Source organism: Mirounga angustirostris, unplaced genomic scaffold, assembly GCF_029215605.1.
Source record: "Mirounga angustirostris isolate CCGP_5_RB_7025 unplaced genomic scaffold, mMirAng1.0.hap1 SCAF_17, whole genome shotgun sequence".
Lineage (NCBI taxonomy): Eukaryota > Metazoa > Chordata > Mammalia > Carnivora > Phocidae > Mirounga > Mirounga angustirostris.
In genome coordinates, this window is record NW_026991725.1 from 5,490,678 (window position 1) to 5,498,586 (window position 7,909).

The window sequence follows — 7,909 nt, forward strand, 5'->3', positions numbered from 1 at the left end:
GCATGTGGCTGTGGTGTGCACGTGGTGCGAGCAGCATGCATGTATCCGTGTGTTCTGTCCAGGAGTGTCCCCAGGGGATCAGATCTCTATTTGCAGGCAGGATGCTGAGGCCTATCTTCATTTCCTGTCGGCGACGAAGCCTTTAGGACTGGGTGGAGAGTGCTGAGCACCTCTAGACGATTGTGCCGAGCCCCCTGGTGTCATTCCAGAAGGAGAAGGAAACCCTCAGGCTTTGGTCATGCATGGTTTCGGATAACTTGGCTTCTTCTAGCTTGTCGTGGGAGGAGTAGAGTTTTGTCTCCTGAAGCAGCCAGGCAGCCCCTCAACCAGTCACCCTAGAAAAGGGTGTAGAGAACGTAGATCCAGATCAGAGAGGCCAGAGGTTCTAGCTCTCTATCTGGGGAGAAGGAAAGAAGGCAGATGCCCAGGAGGGAGAAGGAGGCTACCAGTGGGGCTGGGGCTGGGACTTGGGCGTGGCTTCCCCCGGTACGGTTACTGTCCGTGTCTGGGTTTCGGTTGGTTTGTCCAAACTTGCAGTTGCCTCCCCCTCTCGCCATGCCTCCAAGAACGTTGGGTTGACCACTGCAGCCTAGTCATTGTCGGGGACATGGAAGGGCAACCAGTGCCCAGGCTTGGCACAGACCCCCGAGGGAGCTGATAGTCTCCCTCACACTGCCTCCTTCTTGAGGACTGTGGGACAGCACAGCACCACTTCCCAGGGACGCTAGCAGCCAAGTGAGAGAGGTCCATGCGGAGGAGAAAGTGATGCTAGGGAGCTAGGTGGTGGTGTAGTCACAGCCTCAGGCATTGATGGCCGGGGACCAGGTAGAAATAACTCCCCTTTCTCCCTACAGGGCAGGCAAACACACCTTGAAAGCTGGAGCCTATATCCCATCATATAAAGCTACAGATAAGCCACTCATAAGCTATTTAGTATATTGATCAGGACTCATTCAGTTGCAAGGGACCTGATTCACATTACCCTTAGACAAAAAAGAAACATATTGGCTCACCTAACCAAGAAATTCAAGGGATTTGGGTGTGGCGAGATCTAATGGTGCCATGGGACCCTCTGTGTTTCTCCCTCTCATATCCACTTGCCTCTGACTTCATTCCCCAACAGGATCTTACTCTACTCAGTAGTAGGACGATGACTCCAGGTTAGAGCACTGGTCTCGTAGGAAGATGACTCCCAGTGGCTCCAGACTTACATGGCCGGAGAAGTTGTAATTCCGGAGAGGACTCTGTTTCAGAGTCCATGATAAAACTTCCAAAAAGTTTAAACTCATGGTGTTTAATAGAGAGAGATTGCATCCCCCAAAGACAACGAGCGCACCTAGGGCATAGAGCTTTGTTTCTAAAATGCACTCTGCACAAAATGGAATTAGAACTCCATAGAGAAATGGCAGATCCCAAGGCTAAGCCTGGGAAAGTACAAGATGAACCTAAAATATCTTATTTTTTTTTAAAGATTTTATTTATTTATTTGAGAGAGAGAATGAGAGACAGAGAGCACAAGAGGGAAGAGGGCAGAGGGAGAAGCAGACCCACTGCTGAGCAGGGAGCCCGATGTGGGACTCGATCCCGGGACTCCAGGATCATGACCTGAGCCAAAGGCAGTCGCTTAACCAACTGAGCCACCCAGGCACCCCGATCCAGTCTTAGCATTTAAAGGGCCGCGCAGCGTGGTCTGTCCACTCACCTTCATTTACCCCACTCAGTGGTTGCCATTTTTCATCCTGGAGAACGAGCGCTTGAGACTTTATGGCCCACATTTATCCTTCTGTTGGTTGCCTTAATCAAACGAGCTCCTTCCTGTCACTTAATCCCACTGTCCTCAACTCATACGTTCTGCAAACATGAAGTACATGGCCTTGACGTGACAATTCATGTGAAGGCAATTTCCTATGTAATTGGGAAGGTAAGTCTGCCATCAAAAGAAAACAAGCGGGGTGCGTGGGTGGCTCAGTCAGTTAATCATCTGCCTTTGGCTCAGGTCATGATCCCAGGGTCCTGGGATCAATCCCCAGGTCGGGTTCCCTGTTTAGTGGGGAATCTGCTTCTGCTTCTCCCTCTACCCCTCCTCTCCGCTCATGCTTTCTCTGTGGCTCTCTCATTCTGTCTCTCAAATAAATAAATAAAATCTTTAAAAAAAAAAAAAGAATAAAAGAAAACAAATGATACATTCAGGTGTTAAAAATGCCTGTGACCCTAGCTTATCTACACCACCACTGCATCCTCTACATGCCTCTCTCCGCCCCCACCAAGTTAGGTGAGAGTTATATGTATCCTGCCATTAGTGTTCAGGGTGTGAAAGAGAGGGGGGTGAGTCTTCCTGGCTAGTATCCCTCTGTGCTCAGCAAATTAGTCCCATGCTGACACCTCTGCCTTCCACTGTGTAGTCTGGCCATGTAACTGAATCACACATCCTTGCCTCTTTAGTCCTCTTTAGTCTCCTTCAGTCTGGAGCAGTTCCTTAGTCTTCCTTCCCTCGACTATCATGATCTTGATCCCTATGAGAGTACTAGCCAATTGTTTTGTAGAATGTTTTTCAATTAGGGTTTGCCTGATGTTTCTTTATGGTTGGACTAGATGATGCATCTCCGGTGGGAATGTTGCTCAAGGACAGCTGTTCTTCTCCTGCGGCATCCTACCAGGTGGTGCGATTTTGATTTGTCCCATTACTGGTGATGTTCACTTCGTCACTTGATTAAGGTGGTGTCAGCCAGGCTTCTCTGCTGTGACTTACACTTTCCTTCTTTGTAACTAGTAAGTATTTTGTAACAATGTAAATATCCCATTTCTCCCTAAGCACTCAAGTGGTGTACTTATTTATTTATATCCAAATGGATTCATTGCTTCTTATTTTATCCAATGGGTTATAATCTCTTACTCTCATTGTTTATTCTGGTGCTCAAATTTTCTGCAGATTTGGACTGTAAGAGCTCCTTCCAGCCAGCGTCTGTGGGCTTTTGACAAGTCCCCATCATTCTTAAGTGCCTCCTTGCCTTTTGGTTTAATAAGATATTTTAAGGGGTAAATGAAGGTGTGGACAGACCACACTGCACGGCCCTTTAAATGTTAAGACTGGATCGGGGTGCCTGGGTGGCTCAGTTGGTTAAGCGACTGCCTTTGGCTCAGGTCATGATCCTGGAGTCCCAGGATCGAGTCCCACATCGGGCTCCCTGCTCAGCAGGGAGTCTGCTTCTCCCTCTGAACCTCCCTCCTCTCATGCTCTCTGTCTCTCATTCTCTCTCTCAAATAAATAAAAATCTTTTTAAAAAATGGTAAGACTGGACCATCTCAGTGTCTGACTTAGTTGGGAGTACATCCCAGCTGGCCTCTTGTTGCTTCCTCTCATCACCCTTTTAATCCTGAATAGCTCACCCTGACCAATCTGACCTACTCCCCAGCTTCTCCTGATGATGTCACTCCCCTCCAGATGGAAGGGATGACGTCACTCCCCTCCACCTAGGCTTCTCCTCCCAGCAGTGCTGCTGAGGCATATCCAACCTGACTCAGGCTCCAGGGTTCCACTTCCAGTGCAGATCCCGAGGAGACGTCCAATATCTAATCATGGAAACCCCAAAGCTGGGGAGGACTCTATGATGCAGGTGCCAGGAGGCCATCTTTTTTTAAATCTGAGATTTGTGATTTTGAACACGAGTCATGAAGCCTATGGGAATCTGATAAAAGCTATGGACCCTTTGCCCAGGTAAAAGCACATTCACATAAGAATATAGGGGGTTCCCTGCATCTCATGAAGCCCATCCACAGAAAGTAGATTTGCATCTGCTTTCGGTAGAAAAGCATCCTATTTTTTAGAACCTTTGTTATATTCCTTGAAACATTCCAATGATCTGATGTTTTTCAACCTTAGGATGAACAGGGGTGTTTTCCCCCTTAATTACAGAGGAGTTTGTGTTGGGAGAAGACAGATCTAGTGGTAAATAAAGCCTAGGGCTTGTCTGGGAGAATGAAGATGAAAAGAATAGCTCAAGTCTCGTGTTTTGCCAGAAGGAGAAGGAACACGGCGTCCTCACGCTCAAGGCCTGTTCTAAACTTAGCCAGCTCCCGTGGTTCCAAAGTTGGCAAAATGAGCTCCCACCATCCTAATAAACACGCCGTGGTGCAGTGACTCACTGAGACAGCAGCCGTGTGCGAGATGGGGCTGCTTCTGGTCAGTGACACAAGGGATGGTGGGGGCCTGGGACTCCCGAACCAGCAGGATGTCCAGTGTAGGGCTGAGGATGGCCTGGGCACCAGCTGCCCTAAAGAGCCAGAAAGGCTTGCCAGTGACAGAGCCCAACTTCCCATCATACAGAGGAGAAAATGAAGGCCTGGGGGGCTGGGGAGCAAGGGAGGACCCGGTGGGATCACCCAGCAAGGAAGGGAGCCATCATCTTGGGGAGTTCATCTGATGGCACTTCATACCTATCAAGGCATGGAACAAGGCAGACTAGGAGGATGGCATTCCTAGATGCCAAGGGATTTCCCTGTGACCTTAGTCATCTGGACATTAATAGAAGGTGGCTTCCAGAAGGAGAGACAAGTAGTGCTCCTCTGCTCTGCCCGGCCTGCTGTGGTCAAGCTGACCTGGTCAGGCCATGTTGGAGGTCTGGAGTCAGCTCAAGGTGCTGCACTCCTGGAGAAGGCGGGCAGTTTGGAGGAGGTAGATGGACTTGGGGTTCACCACTGGATGGGAACGCGAGAAAGATGAGCACAGTCACTATCTCCAAAGCCTCGGTGAGCAGCCCACGTGTCGGGCCCCCTTTGCAGAGGTGCAACACAGCACAGACTCAGCGCGGGGGGAAGGGGCCTCCTGGGGCTGGGGGGCTGCTGCGGGGTCCTTGCAGAGGTCAGAAGAGGGATCACCCGAGCAGCAAGGGGAAAGTGCATCCGGGAAGGGGAGTGGGCGAAGGGGTCATTAAGCAGGTCTGAGAGGCCATGGGAGGCTGGGACAGAGGGCCTAGGCCAGGGAGGCAAGGGACTGGCTGGGGGACAGGGAGGCGAGGGACTGGCTGGGGGCCTGGGGCTAGAATGGTGCAGGGTATCGATCCTGCATAAGACAGGGAGGTGCAAGCTTGCTCTGGATGGGGAGTGGCCTCCTGGCACCTAGGGAGGTCAGAGGGCCCAATGAGGTGGGCTCTGCTGGGCATCATAGCAGAGGCATGAGTCACATTCCATGAGGCCCTTGGGAGAGAACGAAGGCTAGTGGAAGGAGCTGGTAGAAGTCAGTCCAATATGAGGAAGGGCTTCTGCCAGCCCCAACCCCAGCTACTGAGCAGTGAAACAGAAGGTAGAGAGCTCCTTGGCACTGGAAGGCTTCAAGCAGGTCGGCTTGGTGGGGAGAGTAGCTAGCAGATTCAAGCATCGACGTCCCCTCCAACCTTAACAATCTCCGGCTTGGATTCCTCCAGAAGCCTTGTTGAGGAAGAAGAGCAGAAACTAATTTCTTCTTTTTTTTTTTTTTAATTTTTTTTTTTTTTAAGATTTTATTTATTTGAGAGAGAGAGAATGAGAGACAGAGAGCATGAGAGAGAGGAGGGTCAGAGGGAGAAGCAGACTCCCTGCTGAGCAGGGAGCCCGATGTGGGACTCGATCCCGGGACTCCAGGATCATGACCTGAGCCGAAGGCAGTCGCTCAACCAACTGAGCCACCCAGGCACCCGAAACTCATTTCTTCTTTAAGTAGGAAAGGGAAAGCCGAGACTGAACGCTGCATCCAAGGTCACACAGAGAGGCAGCAGATCTGGGAATGAAACCCTGATCTGCTCCTTCCCAAGCCCCAGACTTTCCCATCTGGTTTCCCAACTGGTGTCCCAGCCTGCGCTATTTTGGGTTGGCTCCCCTGCCAGGACAAGAGGGCGCCCATGGGACCAGCACAGCACAGACGGCGGCTCCCAAGAGAAGCTGGTAAATGAGCACCCAAGGGCCTGTCCTCTCTGCATGGGTCAGAATGGGGGATAAAAACGTGCTCCACACTTACCCAGTCCTGACTCTGTCCCTGTGCCATCAGGAGGGAATATAACTGTGCAGGGCAGTACTCTGACTCTGGCTCTCTTGGCAAAGAGAATCACATTGGCTTCCTTAGGTGGGGGCAAGGGGTCGGGGGGTGAGTTCAAGAATCACAGGTGAACCGTGTCCTCCAGGCCACCAGGGGGACCCAGTTGGCTTGGCTTGGATCTTTGTTTCCCAAGTAAATTCTTTAGAGTTCTTCAAAAAGCAACCTGTTTTTTGTAATAGCTCTGTAGAGATATAACTTATGTACCATACAATACACACATTTAAAGTGTACAATTCGGGGCACCTGGGTGGCTCAGTCAGTTAGGTGACTGCCTTCGGCTTGGGTCATGGTCCCGGGGTCCTGGAATCGAGCCCCGAGTCGGGCTTGCCGGGGAGCCTGCTTCTCTCTCGCCCTCTGCCTCTCCCCCCTGCTCATGCTCTCTCTCTCTCTCTTGCTCGCTCTCTTTCTCAAATAAATAAATAAAATCTTTAAAAAAATAAAGTGTACAATTCAATGGTTTTCAGTATATTCAGAGTTGTGTAGCCATCACCACAATTGATTCTAGAACATTTTCATCATTTCTAGAAGAAATTCTGCCCTTCAGCTATCGCCCTCGAATTCCTCACTTCCCTCAGCCCTAGGCAACCACTGATCTACTTTCCGTCCCTATAGATTGGCCTATTCTGGGCATTTCATAAACACGGAATCATACAATTTGTGCTATTTTTGTGTCTGGCTTCTTCAGAGGATACTGTTTGCAAAGTTCAGCCATGTGGTAGAATGTGTTAGTGCTTCATTCCTTTTTCTGGCTGAAAAATATTCCATTGTGTGGATGTGCCACATTTTGATTATGTATTCATTAGTTGATGGACATTTGAGTTATTTCCACATTTGACTGAGGAAAGATTTTGCATTCAAATAAACCTGGGGAATGATGCCAGCTTTGTCTCCCTCTTGGAGATCCACAATGTCCCTTAGCAAGTTAAAGGCTCTGAGAAGTCCTGCAATAAAGGCAATCGTTTACCTTTACTTGACCTACTGCTTCCCAGTCATCCCCTACTTCTCCACACAGAGAAATCCCAGGGATTTTTTTTTTTTAAAGATTTTATTTATTTATTTGACAGGGACAGAGACAGCGAGAGCAGAAACACAAGCAGGGGGAGTGGGAGAGGGAGAAGCAGGCTTCCCGCTGAGCAGGGAGCCCGATGTGGGACTCGATCCCAGTACTCCTGGATCATGACCTGAGCCGAAGGCAGCCGCTTAACGACTGAGCCACCCAGGCGCCCAGTCCCTGGGATTTTTGCGTCAGGTGTACACTTGGGGAAACAGTGACTGACTGAAGAGAAGCTGTCAACGGGGGCGGGGTGCGGGGGAGAGGAATGTCTCAACTAAAAGGAAGTTGGCTATGAAAAGTGTTTTAGCCCCTTTCTGCAGCTGCCGCTGGAGGCACTGAAAATGCCATGATTTGAGAAATCCAGCAGATTGGGAGACCTTCCGAGGCTATGGCCAGTCCCTTCATTTGCTTCTTTGGTCATTAAATATACACAGTCTGAGTACTTATGGGGCTAGAGCAGAGGCTTGCAAGTATTTATGACCATGGGAAGGAATTCATTTTACTTTATGACCCGGTTTTACACACACGCATACAACTGAAAGTCTGTGAAGCAATACTTAGTCTTACTGTATGCAGCGCCTTCTGTGACTATTCTATTCTACTTTATTCAAAAAATATAGGCTAGTCCTGACCCACTAAAATGATTTCCTAACTCATTAATGCATCATAATCTGCAGTTTATTTTTATTTTTTATTTTATTTTTTTAAAGATTTTATTTATTTGTTTGACAGAGAAAGAGACAGCGAGAGAGGGAACACAAGCAGGGGGAGTGGGGGAAGGAGAAGCA